This window comes from Muntiacus reevesi, chromosome 2, assembly GCF_963930625.1.
Source record: "Muntiacus reevesi chromosome 2, mMunRee1.1, whole genome shotgun sequence".
Taxonomy (NCBI): domain Eukaryota; kingdom Metazoa; phylum Chordata; class Mammalia; order Artiodactyla; family Cervidae; genus Muntiacus; species Muntiacus reevesi.
In genome coordinates, this window is record NC_089250.1 from 216,239,462 (window position 1) to 216,261,127 (window position 21,666).

A 21,666-nucleotide genomic window follows, 5' to 3' on the forward strand; every position below is an offset into this window, starting at 1 on the left:
TTCTGAAGTCTATACCCAAGCAAAGCATCCTCAAAAAGACACATGCACCAACCTTCACTGCAGCTGTGTTTACAATAGCAAAGACATGGAAGCAAACAGAATGCCTATCCACAGATGAGTGGATACTGAAGATGTACTACTTATACTCAATGGACCATAAGTCACACCATTTCCAGCAACATGGAAACTACTGTCAACAGTCGCCACGTCTGCTGGCGGTGGGGTTTCCACTTCAGCCTCTTCCTCAGAGCTGCTCCTGATACCTGTCTAGGACAGTTGCCTCAGCACAGCACTCAGCGTGTGGGCTATGTCTACGGAAGGAAGAATAAGGGGCAAAATGTAACGATGCTCAGGGCCCTGGGTGTTTGTTCTGGCACTTTGCTCTCTAGTTTATAATCCGGAACATGCCTTTTACCGAGGCTCTGCTTGCCCCAGTTCAGGAGTGGGGCATGAGGAAGTCCTGCCTCCTTGCGGCTGTTCATTGGAACAACAACTTTAACACCAGAGTTAAAGAGCACATTTTCTTCAGAAGGCCCGCAGAGACTTATTGCCGCCCACCCACCCTTCCCCCTCCCCCACTCCCCGCCCCTCTCCTCTACCCACCCAACCCACCTCGCCTACCCCCCACCCCCCGATAAATAGCTTGTAGTAGGTAACAGGAAAAGAATTCCAAATGGGACTGACTTTCAGGGCCAATTTCAATAGGCAATTTTGGCTCACACAGGAAAAAACAGACCTTGAACCTGAAAAGCGCCCCAGCCTCCCTCATTCTTAGAGAAATGCAAACCATAGTATACAAATGCAAACCGCAGTGCAAACCACTATAATGAGCTATCAATGGGCACCGGTCCTCAACAAATCAGCAAACTGTAAATGCTGGAGTCCGTGTAGGGAAAAGGGAACCCTCCTACGCTGCTGCTGGGGATGGAAATCGCTAACAGCCACAACGCAAAACATCACGTAGCTGCTTTCAGAATGAAGAACAAAGCAAGCATAACATCCTGAAATCCCACTCCAGGGCTTATATTTGGACAAACCCCCTTCAAAAAGACACGTGCACCTCAATCGTCACTGCAGCATAATTTGCCACAGCCAAGGCATGGGAGCAACTGAAACTCCCACCCGCAGATGAACAGATACTGGAGGTGTGCTACAGGTCTGCAATGGACTCTGACTCGGCCATTAAAAGAAGGAAATCATGTCATTTGCAGCAATGCAGATGGACCTGGAAATGATGAAACTAAGTCAGAGAAAGACAAATAGCATATGATAGCACTCACAGGTGGACTCTGAAAATGATGCACATGAGCGAATTCACCAGGCAGATACAGACTCCCTTGGTTTGAAAACAAGCTCACAGTTACCAAAGGAAGAGGAGGAGGTGGGGGAGGGGCAGGGCAGGAACAGCAGTAATGCAGGGTGCTGGGAATAAACTGCACACGCTTCTGCACACACAGGTACAGACAGGGCACGCTGAACAGGGATGTGCACAGTGGAACAAGAACCTCCACCCAACACTCAGCCACAAGCTCTATGGGAAGAGAATCTGGAGAAGAATACATACTTGTATGTGTAGAACTGAACCAACTTGCTGTACCCCTCAAACAAACTAAGCATTGTAAATCAGCTCTCCCCAACAGAAAATAAAATTAACGTGAAAGAATAAAGCCGAAAACAAACGGCTCCTCCCTCGGTTTTGCTGCCCGGGGCTGGAGTCAGCGCCCTGGGGCCTGGGCACTCTTGCTTCCCCAAGCTGGGCTTCCGTCAGCTTGAGGGGCTGGGGTGCCAGTAAATGAGCCCCTCTGGAGCTGAGGTCCTGGTCCGCTCTGGGTGGGACCACAGATTCACACCCAGGCAGGCCCTCCTATACCCACACCAGGCCTTCCGCTCAAGAAGTATCTGATGCCCTGCGCTGGCAGATATTTCAGCAGCCATCCTGTCTCCTGTCTGCCGGTGGTAGGGTTTCCATTTCCAGCCTCCTTCCCTAGGGTCCCTCCCACAGCTACACGGGCAGCGGCCTCAGAGCAGCACTGGGGCGGGGGCTCGGATATGACTGGGGGTGAAGAGTAAGGGGCGAGAAGTGATGACACTCGAGGCCCTGGTGTTTGCTCTGGCGCTGTGCTCTAGTTTACAGCCCAGGAACATGCGTGGTGCTAAGTAAGGCTCGGGTCGCCCAGTTCCCCGAGTGGGTGTGAGGAAATGCTGCCACCTCGTGGCTGACAACTGGAACAACAACATTAAAGCTGGGGCTTATGGCCACATTTGGGGGAAGCTGAAACTCCAATACTTTGGCCACCTCATGCAAACAGTTGACTCATTGGAAAAGACCCTGATGCTGGGAGGGATTGGGGTCAGGCAGGAGGAGAAGGGGACGACAGGGGATGAGACGGCTGGATGGCATCACCGACTCGATGAACATGGGTTTGAGTAAACTCCGGGAGTTGGTGATGGACAGGGAGGCCTGGCCTGTTGCCATTCATGGGGTCACAGAGTAAGACACGACTGAGTGACTGAACTGAACTGGTGGCTCAGCTGGTAAGGAGTCCGCCTGCAATGCGGGAGACCTGGGTTCGGTCCCTGGGTGGGGAAGATCCCCTGGAGGAAGGAAAGGCTTCACGATTCTGGCCTGGAGAATCCCATGGACTGTATAGTCATGGAGTCGCAAAGAGTCAGACACGACTGAGCAACTTCCACATTCAGGTGGCACAACTGGTAGATGGGTCTGCCAACGTAGGAGATGCAAGAGACGCGGGTTCGAGCCCTGGGTCGGGAAGCTCCCTGGAGGAGGAAATGGCAGCCACTCCAGTATCCTTGCCTGGGAAACCCCATGGACATAGGAGCCTGGTGGGCTACAGTCCACCGGGCAGCAAAGATGAGACATGACTGAGCACAGTGCGGGGACGGGCATATTTTGTTCAACAGGCTCTAAATGAGCCCGCTCGCCGAGAAGCGTACAACAGTGGGTAATCAAGAAAGACTTGTGAATAGGGCCAACTTTCCAGACTATTTTCAAAGGGCAAATTTGTCTCATACATAACAAAAAAGCACAAAACCCGGACCCGAAATGACCTCTGCCTCCATAATACACAGAGACGTGCAAACCACAGCCACAACAAATCCACAGACTATAAATCTGGGAGAGGGTGTGGTGAAAACGGAAGCCTCCAGTGCTACTGATGGGAATGGAAACTGCTAACAGCCACGATGCAGAACATCATGAAGCTCCTTTCAAACGAAGAACAAAGCTAGCATAAGATCCTGCAGGACCTATACTCGGGCAAACTATCCTTCAGAAAGACACGAGAATCCCATGATTCACTGCGGCACTATTTACAATAGACAAAGCACAGAAGCAATCAAAACTTCCCTCCAGAGATGAATGGATACTGAGGGTGGGCCACATGTATGCAATGGATATTATTCAACCATAAAAAAGGAATGGAATCATGCCATTTGCAATATGGATAGACCTGGAGCTGATCAAACTCAGTCAGAGAAAGACAAATAGCTTATGATATCACTTACAGGTGGAATCTAAGGTGGATACACATGAACAAATTTCCCAAACAGAAACAGACGCACAGACTTAGAAAACAAACTCCGAGTCCCCAAAGGAAAAAAAGGGACTGGGGGAGGGGTGATGGCAGGGATAAGGATAATGCAGGATGTTGGGAGTAAACTGCACACACTTCTAAACACATAAATAGAAATAGGTCGTACTGAATAAACACGTACGGGACAGAACAAGGAGTTCTATAATAACTCCAACAATCTGTCATAAGCTCCATGGGAAGAGAATCTCACAAAGGACAGATACATGTTTGTATAGGACTGAATCAATTTGCTGTACACCTCAAACAACAACACTGTAAATCAGCTCTGCCCCAACAGAAAATGAAAATAACGTGAAAGGATAAGACCGAAAACAAATGGCTACTTTTTCCCCTTGGGTTCGGTGGCCTGGGCAGGAGTCACCCTGGGCTTGGGTGATGTGGCAGCAAATGAGCGCCCCATTGGCTCCGGAGTCACTAGTCCCCTCTGGATGGGACCACAGGCTTCACACCCAGGCAGGCCCTCCTACAACTACACCCAGCCTTTTGCACCCAAAAAGTGGCTGAGGCTCTGGGCTGGAGGAGCATACAGCAGTCATCCTCTGCTGGTGGTGGGTTCCCACTTCAGCCTCCTTCCTTAAAGTCGTTCCTGAGAGCTACATGGGACAGGTGCCTCAGGACAGCACTCACCTGCAGTCTGGGACATGACTGGGGGGAAGAATAAGGGGCGAGAATCGGCGACACTTGCGGCCTTGGGTGTCTGTTGTGGCGCGGTGGCCTCAGTTTACAATCCAGAAACAGGCCTTTCGCTAAGGCTCAGGCTGTCCCCGTGGGAGCTGTGGGCAAGTGCTGCCGCCTTGTGGCCATGAACTGGAACAACGACTTTAAACAGCTGCATAAGGGCACCTTTTCCTTAGGAGGCCTGTGATGCTCTAAATGCCACCAGCACCCCCAAGAATTATCCTGAGGTAGGTGATACAGAAAGAATTCCAAGTGGGGCCGACTTTCAGGGCCAATTTCAAAAGGCAAATCTGGCTCATACTTAGAAAAAAACACAAAGTCTGAAACTGAAAAGACCTCTGTCTCCCTAAGACTAACAGAAATGCAAACCATGTCACCAGCTGTCATCTGTTAACAGTCCTCACCAGATCTGCAGACAGTGAGTGCTGGAGTCGGTGTGGGGAAAAGGGAACCCCCCTGCGCTGCTGCTGGGGATGGAACTGCTAACAGCCACAATGCAGAACATCATGCAGCTCCCTTCAGAACCACAGACAAAGCTAGCCTAAGAGCCTGCAGTCCCACTCCAGGGCTTATATTCAGGGAAAACCATCCTTCAAAAAGACACGTGCACCCCAGCATTCACTGTGGCACTATTTATAGTTGCCATGGTGTAGAAGAAACACAAATTTCCATCCAGAGATGGATGGACACTGAAGATGGGCTACATATGCAAGGGACTGTTACTCAGCAACAAAAAATTATGAAATCATAGCATCTGCAGCAATGTGGGTGATGTGGAGATGATGAAACTAAGTCAGAGAAAGACAAATAGCATATGATATCACTTACAGATAGAATCTAAAAGTGGACACACATGAATGAATTTATCAAACAGAATAAGACTCACAACTGAGAAAACAAACAGATTTACAATGGAAAATTAGCAGTGGGGGAGGGGTGAAGTGATAAAGATAACATAGGATTTTGGGAATAAAGCAAATACACTTTTAATACATTGATACAAACAAAGCATACTGAACATGGATGTATGGGATAGAATAAGAAACTCTATTGAACACTCTGTCATAACTCTATGACGTAACGTAACTGTACAGGAAGAGATTCTGAAAATGAACATTTTCATGTATATGCTGAGTTGAATCAGATAAACACAACATTGTAAATCAACACTACTCTAGTGCGTCACTTCCGGGCGCAGCGCGGTGCCATTGAGCAGACTCTGCTATGGAAGGTAAACCATTGGTGACATCCAAACAGAAGACTGCAGTGGTGTGTGGAGTCCCCACTCAGGTGGTCTGCACAGCCTTCACCAGTCACATCCTGGTAGTGGTGACCCAGTTGGGGAAGATGGGTACCCTGGTCTCCCTGGAACCCAGCAGTGTGACTAGTGACATCGGCAAGCCTGCACTGACCACTAAAGTCCTCCTCGGGAAGGATGAGCCTCTCGTCCATGTCTGTGCAAAGAACCTGGTGGCATTTGTGTCTCAAGAAGCTGGAAACAGACCCATTCCTTGCCTTGGCCATGAAGGACAAGAACATCGAGGTGGTGAATGCCCTGAAGGAGGTGATCCAGACGTGCCAGGTGTGGTGAGCCTGGAGCGGCCACCCCTGCCGTCCCGCAGGACGCAAGGATCTGAAGGTCCTCCTTGAGTTAGGAGGAGTAGCTCTCCGGCTGTGGCCCTTGAAGCTAGAAGGAGCACAAACTCCTCAGGCTGACCTTGGTTTGGAGGCTGACATCCCCCGTGGAAGGAGGACAGGAAACATGTCCTGAGAAGGTTGTGAGTCCTCCTCCCCAGGTCCAGACAGCTGTACCTGTGTGAGAATTGACGGAATGAGTCAAGGCCTTTAAATGTTGGGGGGAAATTTTTTTTTAATTAAAAATAAATGCATATCCCCCCCCCCAAAAAAAAACACTACTCTAAGAGAAAGTAAAATTACATGAAAGGATAAAACCAAAGACAAACGGTTACTTTATCCCCCTTGGGTTCAGTGAACAGGGCTGGAATCACCTCCCTGGGGCCTGAGCAGGTTTGGTTCCCAGGTCAGGACTTTGGTCAGTTGGGGGAGCTGGAGAGGACGCGACAGCAAATAAGCCCCCCTTGGATCTGGAGGGCCTAGCTCTCCAGATGGGACCCCAAGTTTCACATCCCTGCAGACCTACACCAAGCCTTTTGCATCCAGTACATGGTGGATGCTCTGGACTGGAAGAGTCCTCATCGATAGTCATCCTGTCTCCACCTCTCCTTTCACAATGCACAATGACAAAGCAGCCAGATGTTTAAGATATTGCAATCCCACTCCAGGGGCCGTATCTGGACAAAAGCATCTTTCAAAAAGACACGTGCACTCCAGCCTTCACTACGGCACTATTTACAATAGCCAAGGCATGGGAGCAACCAAAATGTCCATCCACAGATGAACGGACTGAGGACATGCTATATATAGGCAAAGGACGATCACTCAGCCATAAAACTTCGAGCTACCAGGAGGCCTACAGGTTTTAAACGACGCCCACCCCTGAGAAAAATCTTGCGGTAGGTAACAGAAAGGAATTCCGAATGTGGCTGACTTTCAGGGCCCATTTCAAAAAGCAATTCTGACTCACACTTAGGAAAAAACACGAAATTAGGACTTGAAAAGAACCTCAGCCAACCTCATTCTTAGAGAAATGCAAACCACTACCATAAAGACTTACTGGGCACCAGTCCTCACCAACTCCACAAACAATAAGAAGAGAAGCTGTGGAGCAAAGGGAACCCTCCTACCCAGCCGCTGGGGCTGGAAACTGCTAACAGCAGAACATCATGCAGCTCCTTTCAGAACCAGATACAAAACTAGTGTAAGATCCTGCGATCCCACTTCAGGGCCTACATTCAGACAAAACATCCTTCACAAAGACACATGCACACCAGCATTCACTGCCACACTATTTACAGTAGACAAAGCATGGAAGCAACCAAACTTCCCTCCAAGATAAATGGATACTGAAGGTGTGCTCCATGTATGCAAAGAACTATTACTCAGCTACACAAAAAATCCACCTGCAATGCAGGAGACCCTGGTTCGATTCCTGGGTCGGGAAAATCCGCTGGAGAAGGGAATGGCTACCCACTCCAGTATTCTTGGGTTTCCCTTGTGGCTCAGCTGGTAAAGAAATCGCCTTCAATGAGGGAGACCTGGGTTCAATCCCTGGGTTGGAAAGATCCCCTGGAGGAGGGAAAGGCCACCCACTCCAGTACTCTGGGCTGGAGATTTCTATGGACTGTATAGTCCATGGGGTCACAAAGAGTCAGACACGACTGAGCGACTTTCACTTCCCCCAAAAAAGAATGAAATCATGTCATTTGAAGCAACTGATGGACAGACCTGGAGATGATCAAACTCAGTTAGAGAAAGACAAATAGTTCATGATATCACTTACAGGTCTAACCTAAATTGGATACACATGAACAAATTTACCAAACAGAAACAAACTCACAGACTTAGAAAAACAAACTCAGAGTTATGAAGGAAAAGGAGGGGCTGGGGGAGGGGTGGAGGCAGGGATAAGGAGAACGCAGAATGTTGGGAATAAACCACACCCGCTTCTAAATACACAGACAGACAGATAGAAACAAAGCATACTGAACAAGGACGTGTGGGGTAGAACAAGGAGCGCTACCAACACTGTCATAAGTTCCATAGGAAGAGAATCCAGAAAAGGACAGATACACCTATGTCTAGAACTGAATCAACTTGATGTATACCTCAAACAAACACAATAGTGTAAATCAGCTCTACCCCAATAGAAGGTAAAAATTATATGAAAGGATAAAACCGAAAACAAATGGCTACTTTATTCCCCTCCAGTTCCGTGACTGGGCAGGAGTCACTTCCCGGGAGCCTGACCAGGCTGGGTTCCCAAGGCTGAGCTTGGGTTGAGTTGGGAGAGGTGGGAAGGACGTGCCAGCAAATAACCACCGCCCCTGGGATCTGGAGTGCCCGGTCCCCTCTGGATGGCGCCACAAGCTTCACGTCCAGTGGGCCCTGCTACAGCTACACTAAGCCTTTTGCACCCAAAAGCTCTGGGCTGGAGGAGCTTCCAACAGTCCCCGTTTCCACCTCTGCTGGTGGCGGGGTTCCCACTTCCAGGCCCCTTCCTTAGAATCGCTCCTGATGACTACGTGGGACAGCTGCCTCAGCACAGCACTTAACTGGGGGTTCGGATATGACCGGGGGGCGAGGAGTAAGGGGCAAGAAGTGATGACACTCGAGGCCGTGGGTGTGTGTTCCGGCACTATGCTCTCAGGTTCACCACCCAGGAACATGCCCTTTGCTAAGGCGCTGCTTGCCTTGGTTCCCCCGATAGAGGCATGAGGAAGTGCTGCCGCCTTGTGGCCATTAACTGGAACAGCAAGTTTAAAACCAGAGCTTCGCGCGTACTCCCTTCAGGAAGCCTGTGGGGCTCTAGTTGACCCCCGCCGCCGAAAAACATCCTGCAGCAGGTGACAGAAAAAGAATTCCACACGGGCCTGGCTTTCAGAGCCAATGTCAAAACGCTAATTTGGCTCCTACTTACCAACAAACACAAAACCGGGACCTGACAAGATCCCAGCCTCCCGAATTCTTAGAGAAATACACACCACAACTATAGCCAACTATCCTCACCAAATCCACAGAGGGTGAATTTAGGAGGCAGCGTGGAGAAAGGGGAACCCTCCTGCGCTGCGGCTGGGAATGGAAACTGCTATCAGCCACAGTGCAGAACATCACACAGCTCCTTTCAGAACTACAGACAAAGGGAGCCTAAGACCCTCAGTCCCACTCCAGGGCCTATATTGGGCAAAACCATCCTTCAGAAAGACACGTGCACCCCAACATGCACTGCGGCACTATTGACAATAGCCACGGAGTGGAAGGAACCAAAATGTCCATCCACAGATGAATGGCTACAGAAGCTGGGTTACATGTACGCCAAGGGACTGTCACTCAGTCATAAAAAATAATGAGATCATGCCATCTGCAGCGATATGGATAGACCTGGAGATGACACAACTAAGTCAGAGAAAGACAAATACCATACGCTATCACTTACAGGAGGAATCCAAAAAGGACACACATGAATGAATTTACCAAAGAGAAACAGACGCACAGACTTGGAACACAAACTCAGGAGTTACCAAAGGAAAAGACGGGGCCAGAGGAGGGGCAGGGGCAGAGATAAGGTAGGATGTTGGGAATAAACCAGACACTCTTTCAAATACACAGGCAGACAGAAACAAACTATACTGAACAAGGACGCATGGGATAGAACAAGGGCTGCTACACAACACTAGGTCACAATTCCATGGGGGGAGAATCTGAAAAAGAACAGATACATATATACGCAGAACGGAACCAACTTTCTGCACACCTCAGGCAACACAACATTGTAAATCAACACTAACTGTAAGAGAAAGTGAAAAGTACACGAAAGGATTACACAAAGACAAATAGTTACACCATTCCCCTCGGGTGACCTCGCTGGAAGCCGCCTCTCAGAGGCCTGAGCAGGCTTGCTTCCCGAGACTGGACTTCAGGAGAGCTGGAGAGGATATGCCAGCTAATGACCCCCCCACCTTGGATCTGGAGTGCCTGGTCCCCTCTTAATGGGACCACAAGCTTCACATCCAGATGGGCCCTCCTACAGCTACACCCATCTTTTAAACTCAAAAAATGTTGGATGCTCTGGGCTGGAAGAGCTTTCAACAGTCATCCTGTCTCCTCCTCTGCTGGGAGTGGGGTTCCCACTTCCAGCTTCCTTCCCTGGAGTCCCTTCTGACAGCTGCATGGGACAGCTGCCTCAGCACAGCACTTAGGGGTTCGGATATGTATAAGGGGCAAGAAGTAATCGCCTTGGGTGTTTGTTTTAGCCCTTTGCACTCTAGTTTACAACCCAGGAAAATGCCTTTTGCTAAGGTGTCCCAAGTGGCACTAATGGTAAAGAACACACCTACCAATGTAGGAAATGCCAGAGATGTGGGTTCTATCCCTGAGTCAGGAAGATTCTCTGGAGAAGGAAATGGCTACCTACTCCAGTATTCTGCCTGGGAAGCTCTATGGATAGAGGAGCCTGTTGGGCTACAGTGCATGGGGCGGCAAAGATCGGGGAGGACTGAGCCCAGCACTGGGATGGGCACGTTTTAGTCCACTTTATTCAGCAGGGCTACGGGGCTCTAAATGACCCCCGCCTCAGGGAAATATGCTACAGTAGGTAATCGAAAAAGAATTCCAAACAGGCCAGACATTCGGGGCCAATTTCAAAAGGCAAATTTGGCTCACACATAAAAAAAAAAACACCACACAAAACCTGTACCTGAAAAGACCTCTACCTCCGTAATACATAGAGAAATGCAAACCACAACTAAAACGAGCTATCATCTGCTTACCGTCCTCATCAAATCCACAAACTATAAATCTTGGAGAGGGTGTGGTGAAAAGGGAAGCCTCCTGTGCTACTGCTGGGAATGGAAACTGCTAACAGCCATGATGCAGAGCATCATGAAGCTCCTTTCAAACGAAGAACAAAGCTAGCATAAGATCCTGCAATACCACCCAGGACCTATACTCGGGCAAACCATCCTTCAGAAAGACACGAGAATCCCATGATTCACTGCGGCACTATGTACGATAGACAAAGCACAGAAGCAATCAGAACTTCCCTCCAGAGACGAACAGATACTGAAGATGTGCTACATGTATGCATAGGACTATTACTCAGCCACAAAAAGGAATGAATCCATGCCATTTGTAGCAATATGGATAGACCTGGAGATGATCAAACTCAGAGAAAGACAAATAGCTTATGATATCACTTTACAGGTGTAATCTAGAAATGGATACACGTGAAAGGATTTACCGAGCAGAAGCACTCACAGACTCAGAAAACAAACTCAGGAATTACCGAAGGAAAAGGAGGGGCCAGGGCGGCGTGAAGGCAGGGGAAGAGATAACGCAGACATGGGAATAAACCACACGTTTGTAAATACACAGATCGACAGAGAGCATTCTGAACAGGGTGCGCAGGATGGAGCAAGGAACTCCACCAACACTGTCGTAAGCTCTTGGGAAAAGAATCCAAAAAAGAACAGATGCCTGTGCATGTAGAACTGAAGCAACCTGCAGTACACACACACACAGCACTGCAAGTCCGCTCTACCCCACAGAAAATAAAAATTACATGAAAGGCTACAACTGAAGTCAAACCTCGGGTTCAGTGACCTGGACTGGCGTCACCTCCAAGGCTGGACTCTGGCTGGGTTGGGGGATCTGGAGAGGACGTGCCAGAAGATGAACCCCCTTGGATCCTGAGCGCCCAGTCCTCTCCGGATGGGACCATGAGCTTCATATCCAGGTGGGCCCTCCTACACCTACACCAAACCATTTGCACCCAAAAAATGTTGGATGCTCTGGGCTGGAAGAGCTTTCAACAGTCTTCCCGTCTCCACATCTGCTGGTGGCGGGGTTCCCACTTCCAGTCTCCTCCCTAGAGTCCCTCCTGACAGCTACGTGGGGCAGCTGCCTCAGTACAGCACTTAGGGAGACGTTAAGATATGTCTGGGGATGAAGAGGCAGGGGCAAGAAGTAATGAAAGTCGAGGCCTTGGGTGTTGGCTGCGGCACTTTGCAATTAATTTACAACCCAGGAACATGCCTTTGCTAAGGGTCTTTTTGCCCCGGGACCCCGAATGGAGTACCAGGAACTGCTGCCACCCTGTGGCCGTAAACCGGAACCACAACTTTAATACCGGAACCACAACTTTAATACCGGGGCTTATGGGCCCATTTTCTGCAGGAGGCCTGTGAGACTCTAAATGACCCCACCCCCAAGATACATCTTGCTGGAAGTAATAGAAAAAGAATTCACAACAGGGCCGACTTTCAGGGCCAACTTCAAAAGGCAAATTTGGCTCACACTTACAAAAAGCAAAAAACATGGACCTGAAAAGAGCCTCAGCCTCCCTAACTCTTCAAGAAATGCAAACCAAAACTCTAGCAAGCCATCATCTGGCACCAGTCCTCACCGAATCAACAAACAGTAGATGCTGGAGACAGTGTGGAGAAAAGGGAACCCTCCTACACTGCTGCTGGGGACGGAGATCTGACAGATGCTACGGAGAGCTGTATCCAGGTTTTTTCCAAAATGAAGAACCGAGCCAATAGAAGGTCCTGAAATCCTGCTCCAGGGCCTATCCCGGCCAAAGCCACCCTTCTAAAGGACACGGGCACCCAGCGTTCACACTGCGGGAACTGTTCACGATGGCCATGGCATCGACACAACCACAATGTCCATCCGCAGATGAATGGGTGCTGAAGCTGTGCTACACATATGCCGTGGACGATTACTCAGCCACAGGAAAGAATGAAAATGCCATTTGCAGCGACATGGACGGATCCGGGGATGATCACACTGTGTCAAGTAACTGAGACACGGAAAGATGAGTATGATATGGCTTAGATGTGGAATGTAAAAAAATTGAAAAAATGATCTCATCTGCAAAATAGAAACAGAGTCAGAGATGTAGAAAACAATTCGTGGTTATCCCAGGGGACATGGGGAGGGGGAGGGATAAATTACGGGATTTGGGTCAACATGTACACACTTCTATACATAACATAGGTGACTAGTAAGAACCTACTCTATAGCACAAGGAACTCTGTTCAGTATTCTGTAATATCCTGTATAAGGAAAGAATTAAAAAAGATGAATATGCACTTCCCTGGTGGTCCAGTGGTTAAGAATCCACCTGCCACTGTGGGGATGTGGGCTGGATCCCTGTGGGGGGCAGATTCCATCTGCTGCCCGAGCACCGCAACCGACCTCCCCCAGCTCCAACCGATGTAGCCTGCAGGGCCTGGCACCCGTGCTCTGAATCCAGAGGAGCCGCCACAGTGAGAACCCTGCCCAGGGCAGCTAGAGGGTGGCCCCCGCTCGCCAGGACTGTGGGAAGACCACCGAAGTCAAAAAGTAAGTAAACAAATAATAACATTTTTAAAAAGAATGGGTAAATGTACATTTATAACTGATTTGCTTTCTTGGACACATGAAACTAACACATTGTAAATCAACTATACTCCAATAAAAATTAAAAGTAAAAAAAAAGTAAAATTTTAAAGAAGAAAAGAAAATATACATGGACCCTAATATTCACTGCAGCACTGCTTACAAATAGTCAGATATGGAAGCAATCTAAATGCCCATCAACAGAGGAATGAAGAAGATATTGTACATATACACAGTGAAATATTACTTAGCCCTAAAAATGAAATAACGCCATGTGCAGCAACATGGAAGGGCCTGGAGATTATCATACTTTGTAACATATTTCAAAGAAAGATGAAATCATATGCAGAATCTAATTTAAACAATGATACAAATGAACAGATTTACAAAACAGAAACAGACTTACAGGTGTGGAAAACACATGGTTATAAAAGGGGACAGACATAAAGCAATTATCCTCCAATTAAAAATACATTTTAAGAAAGATAGCCAGCAAGGACCTGCGGTGTAGCACAGAGAACACTCAACATTCTGTGCTGACTTACACAAGAAGATAACCTGAAAAAGACTGAGTCGATGTGCATGTGTAACAACCACTTTCTGCACAGCTGACACAGGACACTGTAGGTTAACTACACTCAATAGAATTAAAAAAAAAGATTCTGAGCAGGAGGAAGGAGAGAGGGGAGCTGACTGGCTGTTGCCCATCTGCAGGTCAGGCTCTGAGCTATTCTCACAGCTGCCAAAAAATGTCAACTGGCCATTATCTCTGAAGACCCTGAAACCCATAACCTTCTTGAAGATACACCCCAGCTACAAGCTTGTTCCCTCCAAGATCCCACAGATCCCACGCCCCCGTGGCCTTCCCCGAACAGGGCAGAACTAAGAAGCTCACCTCAGGAGGCCTCCCTGCACTGAGGGAAAGGCTGATGGGTGTCAAGGCCTCCCGTGGAGGAGACAAGGGAAGGGCCCCAGGCTCCAGCGTTCATTCCAGGGCCTCCTCATGTGGACATTCCCTGCCTGGGGCCGGCCCACCCTTCCATGACAGGGGTCCCTGGGAAACCTCACACTGAAGGGACACACTCCTGAGGCCCGTCTCCTGCTGTGCAAAGTCGGCCTGAGCCAGTGGCAAGAGTGCTACACACCCAGTTCCCTCGGGAACGTGGGAGCAGGGGTTTCCTCACACCAATGAGCAGTTCTCAGGCCCCAGAGGCACCGGCTGCATATCCTAAGATTCACGTCAGTTCTGACACTGCCTACCTAGGGATTACATTCGATTCCACAGTTCAGGGTTCAGTCCTTCAAGACTGCCCCCCGCCCCATTTCAGAGGCCAGTCTTCAGTCCCGATTGTTGTCTGCACTTCTAACTGACCATCTTTAAATCAGAGGTTCCCACGACCCCCTCCCTTGAGCGCAATTAATTGGCTAGAGGGGCTTGCAGAACTCAGAAAATCTGTTTACTCACTAGACCACTAGTTTATTATAAAAGAATATAACTCAGGAACAGCCAGCATGGACCACAAATTATGGGCAGGGGCACAGAACTTCCATCTCCCTTCAAGGGTCATCACTCTCCCCAAATCTCTACCTGTTCACCAAGCTGGAAGCTCTCTGAATCCAGTCCTCTGGGGTTTTTGTGGAGGTTTCTTTACACAGACACAATTGATTAAATCATGGGCCACTGGTGACAACTCCAACTCCAGCCCGCCTCCTCCCACTGAGGGTGGTGTTGAAAGCTCCAACCCTCTAACCACAAGGCTGTCTCCACTGGCAACCAGCCCCCAAATATAGGTGAATTCTGAAAGTCACCCCATGAACAAAAGACACCTTTATGGCTCTCATTACATCAGAAATTCCAAGTCTTAGGAGGTTCTTGAATTGAAAGAATCAATATGGTCAAAATGACTATATTACCCAAGGCAATCTACAGATTCAATGCAGTCTCTACCAAATTACCAATGGCATTTTTCACAAAACTAGAACAAAAAGTTTTAAATTTGTATGGAGACACAAAAGACCTCGAATAGCCAAAAAATCTTGAGAAAGAAAAACAGAATTGCAGGAATCAGGCTCCCTGATTTCAGACTATACTACAAAGCTAGAGTCAGCAAATGGAATATTACTCAGTCATAAAAAAGAATGAAGTAGGGACTTATCTGGTGGTCCAGTGGTCAAGATTCTCCACTTTCACTGCCAAGGGCCCAGATTCGATCCCTGGTTGGGGACCTAAGATCCCAGGAGCTGTGTGGCATGGCCTAAAAAGATAAAAAGAACGAAGTAATGCCATTTGCAGACAGACATAGGTATGATCATACTAGGTGAAATAAGCCAAACAGAGAAAGATAAATAGCATATGACATCACTTACACCTGGAATCTTAAAAAAAAAAAAAAAAGATACAAATGAACTTATTTTCAAAACAGAGACATAGAAAACAATCTTACCATTACCAAAGAGGAAAACCGGTGGGTTAGAAGGAGGAATAATTTAGGAGATTGGGATTAACATATACGCACTGTGTGTATGCCAGGTCACTTCAGTCATGTCCTACTCTTTGCAACCCCGTTGAGTGCAGAACCCCGTGGAGTGTAGGACAGGCTCCTCTGTCCATGGGCTTCTCCAGGCAAGAACAGACATATACTAAAAATGGAATGATTCAGAGAAGATTATCATGACCCCTGCACAAGGAAGACCTGCAAATTCACAAAGAACTCTGTATTTTTGTCCTGAAAACATAATGAAAAGGAAGGTTCATCAAACAAGCTTTATATGTTGGTCACCTATGTGACTGTCACCACTTTGAAAAATCCAGTTACTGTGGATGAGAACTGCCAATTGCTGAATAAAATTATAGAATCCCCAAACTGATTAAAATAAAACAGATACCCAACAAGGACCTACCAACAGCACAAGGAACTATACTCAATACTTTGTAATAACCAAAAGGGAAAAGAAGCTGAAGAAGGATAAATACACACACACACATATAAAATTGCTGTGCTGCTGTACACCCAAAACTAATATGACACTGTAAATCAATTACACTTCAATTAAAAAAAATAGCAAAAAAAAAGTCTTAGGAGCTCTCTACAGAAATGGGGATGAAGATCAAACATATATTTCCTATTGTAAATCACAGTATCACAATTGTCAACCAAGAAATAGTGCAGGAAGCTGCAACAAGAAGAGAATTTATTGGGAGTTCTAAGAATTCCAATTCAAAAGATACACGTTCAAGCAAAACCAAGAGAGTGTTCACAGGAAGAGAGTTGGCGCTTACAGACGTAAAAAGTCATGAGGTTAAAAGTTGCCTGGCAAGAACTGTGATCAATTCGAACGCAAGCTGGAAAATGTTTGTCCTTGAGAAATCGCAAATTATTTTAGGGTCAGGAGATAAGTAGAAAGGCTGTGGTGAGTAATTTTAAAGTAAGGGTCTGGTAAGTATCTTGAGTTTCTGGCAGACGTTTTGAATGACTCCATTGTGACAGTGAGGGGTCAGAAGGTCTGAGTCAACCCAGGCTGAGATGTGCGTAAGCCATGCTCCTAAAGGGCCTCCAGGCTCTCTTAGCAATGGCAATTCCGTTTTGCTTTTCTTTTCACCCAGTCTACACCTGGGTCTTCAAACATGGATCCTTTATGGCAAAACGATCTTAAAAGTGGCAAGATATTGGCATACTGCTAGAATCCCATTTAGTCATTAAGAACCATCCAGTCCACAGCATTTCATATGAAAATGTCTAACACAGTGAGGTTGAAACTGAGGGCAGTCAAGAGTTAGATCCCTTAGATTCTAATTTCCTTAATACATAATGTCCCATAACCAAGCTTGCCTTAAATGTTCCTGCAAATTGCGTACTCTTCAAGATTTTCATAGTTTAGACACAAAAAGTAGTGAGACTTCTTTTATCACTCTCTACTGGTAGCATCTGTGACATAAGGGTTGTTATGGTAACAGGTACTGAAGTTGTTTTTCAGGTACATGGGGCTAGTCTTACCAAGTTCAAACTGGTTGGGACCATTGACCCTCCAGCTGGGCCTGCACGAGTGTCCAGTGCATGACTTTTTGATGTCAGGGCCAAAATCTCCACCCTTGGAACATGCTGACACCACCATGTTCTGAATGTGCAGCTCACAAAGCAGCATGTAACTCAGATATGGCTATACAGAGCAGCCATTACCTCACCTTTTTCCTGCCTCCAATTAGCCAAAAAGTCAGCTGACAGCCTTCTGGGAGTTCCTTTGTACATAACTTGCTGCTTTTAAGACTATCTTTAATTTTTGTCCCCATTGTTTGCAAGCAGAGAGTGTTTTTAGTGAGGTTTTTTTTAAATTTTTTTGATGTGTTATTGCTTTACAAGCTTTCCAGGTGGCTCAGTGGTGAAGAATCTGCCTGCCAATGAAGGAGACACAGGTTTGATCCCAGGGTCAGGATGTTCCCCTGGAAAAGAAAATGGCAACCCACTCCAGTATTCTTGCCTGGGAAATCCCATGGGCCCGAGAAGCCTGGTGGGCTACAGTCCCTGGGGTCACAAAGAGTCGGACACAACTTAGTGACTAAACAACAACATAACTGCTTTACAATGTAGTGTGAGCTGCTGCTCACAACGAAGTGATGCAGCTGTGTGTGTGTGTGTATTCCCTCCCTCGTGGATCTCCCTCCCGCCCCGCCCCTCTAGGTCATCACAGAGCTGCACGCTGAGCTTCCCAATCGTTATCTCGTTCACACATGGTAACTATCTAGTCACACATGCATGTCAGCACGACACTTGATTCTCCTTGGGTGGATCCTCTTTGGGACTCCGGGTTTCTTGGACCTGGAGGCCTGTTTCCTTTCCTAGGTTAGGGAAGTTTTCAGCAACTTTGTGGATATTGTGTTGTTTTGTTTTACAAATTGAAGGTTCATGGCAACCTGGCATCAAGCAAGTGTACTGATGCCGTTTTTTCCCAACAGCATTTGCTCACCTTGTGGTCTGTGTCACATTGCAGAAATTCTCACAATATTTCAAACTTTTTCAGTTATTATAGTTGATATGGTGACCAGTGATCTGTGATGTTACTATTGCAAAAAGATTACAATTTGCTGAAGGCTCGATATTCAGCATTTTTTAGCAATAAAGGTTTTTAAGGAAGGCATATACATTATATTTTTTAGACATAATGCTACTGCCCATTTATGTATAGTGCAAACATAACTTTTAAAAATATATCTAATTGAAGTATAGTTAATTTACAATGTGTTAGTTTCAGGTAGAAAAACTTTTAAAAAAATTTTAAATGGCTCTTTATTCATAAATTTGATGCAAGCTTACAAATTTACTATAGACTGCTAAATAAATCTGCAGTGAAAAATAAAGTAAAAAAAAAAAGGCATGTCCAACATGCAGCTGTCAGTCTGCTAGCCATCAGGACATTGAACAATTCAGTAATGTTTTCAAGATTCAGCCTTAGGTTTAAGGAAATGTAATTGCTTTAAAGAACTCTGCTTTGTCACCCATTATCTGAGCAACTGGCAATCAGAACTTTATACAAATAAAACATTGCTTTTATGTGCACTAGGAAGCCCAAACATTTGTGTGACTCACCTTACTGCACTGTTTGCTTTATTCTGATGGCCTGGACCTGTACTATCTCCGAAGTCTGCATGTACTCTGTACATAAGTTCTTGTAAGGCCCGGGTTAGAGACGCCTCCCTGCAGAAGCCCCTCTGGTAAGATGGAAAGGGTATCTTCTGGGAGGGGTACAGCTGACCTACACCTGACATCTGGGGAGGCCTTTCCAAAGTACTGGAGGACGAGGCTTCCCCGCACTCAGTCTCGGACCCGAGCTCCTCGAGCAAGTGAGGATGGGGGTGAGGCAGCTGCCTCCTCCTCCTCGCAGACCCCCGGGCTGTCGCTAAGGGCCTGGGGGTTCGATCCATAGCTAAGGCGCAATTTTCTCACAAAAGGCAAGCCCGGGCAGGGCACGCCGATATCGAAGCAATTAGTAGAGACCCCAACTAGCTCAGTGTTACCCCCGTTTCTGCACGTGCAGAAACCCCAACTAGCTCAGTGTTACCCCCGTTTCCGCACGTGCTAATGGTTCCACACCGGAAATCCTCCCCCACGACACCCCAGATTCGCCAGGCCCTCCACGCCCCTCCAGCTGGGACCCTTCTCCACCTGCTTGAGAAGTGGGCCCACAGGACCTGGGTGCATCGAGAATGCATTTTAACAACTTGACTTCAAGGGAGGGGAACCCTGCCTCCTCGTGATTACCATAGAGGATGGCATCTTCTGCGCCCAAAGCAGAGGCCGTCCAGCTGCGACCGCGGAGACCCGGCGCTCCCGCGGGCGGCCTGATTTCCTGGGCCGCTGGCCGCTCTGCAGTCACAGCCATCACCTTCCGACCGGGCCCCTCCTCACCATCCCGGCCTGGGGCTCCCCCTCAAACAGGTCGTCTCTCCCCTGACTGCGTGTCTTGTGCCCACTGCATTGCCAGTCATTACTGGATCTAACCTGGGCACTCACTTTTCATCAGGACAACCTCATTTTCTTTTTGGCTGTGCTGCTCAGCTTGCAGGGTTAGATCCCCCCCCCAGGGATTGAACCTGGGCCCCTGGCAGTGAGCAGGCAGAGTCCTAACCACTGGACAGCCAGGAAGTCACCAGAAGAGCCTTCTGAAAGAGACTCCCCTTAGGTTGCTGTTAAGCAAGTGATCCCTGAAATGGACCAAGATAGGACCCCATTTCACTTGATTCTCCCTCCGGGCCTGCACACCCCGCAGACCTCCCATCCCCCCACCAGTTCCACTTCCAGTCATCTCTGGCAATCTGCAAGCTTTACCCCTCCAAGACAGGGTCCTTTCTCTTCTGTCCTCTGACTCCACTTCCCCTTCCATTCTGGATTTTCCATCTTCTCATCATCAGCTTGGAGAAGGCAATGGCACTCCACTCCAGTCCTCTTGCCTGGAAAATCCCATGGACGGAGGAGCCTGGTAGGCTGCAATCCATGGGGTCACAAAGAGTCGGACACGACTGAGCGACTTCACTTTCACTTTCCACTTTCATGCATTGGAGAAGGAAATGGCAACCCACTCCAGTGTTCTTGCCTGGAGAATCCCAGGAACGGGGAAGCCTGATGGGCTGTCTATGGGGTCCCACAGAGTCGGACACGACTGAAGCGACTTAGCAGCAGCAGCTTTGCACTGGTGACCTGATCGAGGGCAGATGGCCCGTGACCCTTCATGGCTGTGTGGCTCCCAGGCAGATGCTCAGTAAGCGCAAGTATGAGATCATTTCTTCTAAAACCCTGACAGGAGCGTCCCTGGTGGTCGGGTGAATGAGACTCCCCTTGCAATGCAGGGGGGTGGGTTCATCCCTGGAGGGGGAGTTAACATCCCACATGATGCCTTGTGACCAAAAAACCCCACAAAAACAGAAGCAATATTGTAAGAAACTCGATCAAGACTTTAAAAATTGTCCACATCAAAAAAAGTTTAAAAGTAAGCTTTGTTTTTGTGTGTGCTCAGTCATGTGGTCAGGAAGCAATAGTTGGAACTGGACATGGAACAACAGACTGGTTCCAAATAGGAAAAGGAGTACGTCAAGGCTGTAGATTGTCACCCTGCTTATTTAACTTCTATGCAGAGTACATCATGTGAAATGCTGGGCTGGAGGAAGCACAGGCTGGAATCAAGATTGCTGAGAGAAATATCAATAACCTCAGATATGCAGATGACACCACCCTTATGGCAGAGAGTGAAGAGGAACTAAAGAGCCTCTTGATGAAAGTGAAAGAGGAGAGTGAAAAAGTTGGCTTAAAGCTCAATATTCAGAAAACTAAGATCATGGCATCTGGTCCCATCACTTCACGGCAAATTTTTTAGATGGGGAAACAGTGGCAGACTTTATTTTTGGGGGCTCCAAAATCACTGCAGATGGTGACTGCAGTCATGAAATTAAAAGACGCTTGCTCCTTGGAAGGAAAGTTATGACCAACCTAGACAGCATATTAAAAAGAAATGACATTACTTTGCCAACAAAGGTCCATCTAGTCAAGGCTATGGTTTTTCCAGTGGTCATGTATGGATGTGAGAGTTGGACTATAAAGAAAGCTGAGTGCAGAAGAATCGATGCTTTTGAACTCTGGTGTTGGAGAAGACTCTTGAGAGCCCCTTGGGCTGCAAGGAGATCCAACCAGTCCATCCTAAAGGAAATCAGTCCTGAATATTTATTGGGAGGACTAATGTTGAAGCTGAAACTCCAATACTTTGGCCACCTGATGCAAAGAGCTGACTCATTTGAAAAGACCCTGATGCTGGGAAAGATTGAGGGCAGGAGGAGAAGGGGACAACAGGATGAGATGGTTGGATGGCA

The 21,666-nt window shown here is 47.6% G+C and overlaps 1 non-coding gene and 1 pseudogene across 1 annotated transcript; both read left to right on the forward strand.

The window, feature by feature from the left end:
* Window positions 1–5,491: 5,491 nt before the first annotated feature.
* On the forward strand, window positions 5,492–6,051 carry LOC136158612 (proteasome assembly chaperone 3 pseudogene; annotated as a pseudogene).
* A 9,877-nt stretch (window positions 6,052–15,928) lies between these two features.
* LOC136162145 (U6 spliceosomal RNA) lies at window positions 15,929–16,036 on the forward strand. Its single transcript, XR_010661984.1, has one exon. It is a non-coding gene; the product is annotated as a U6 spliceosomal RNA (small nuclear RNA).
* The last annotated feature ends 5,630 nt before the right edge of the window (window positions 16,037–21,666 follow it).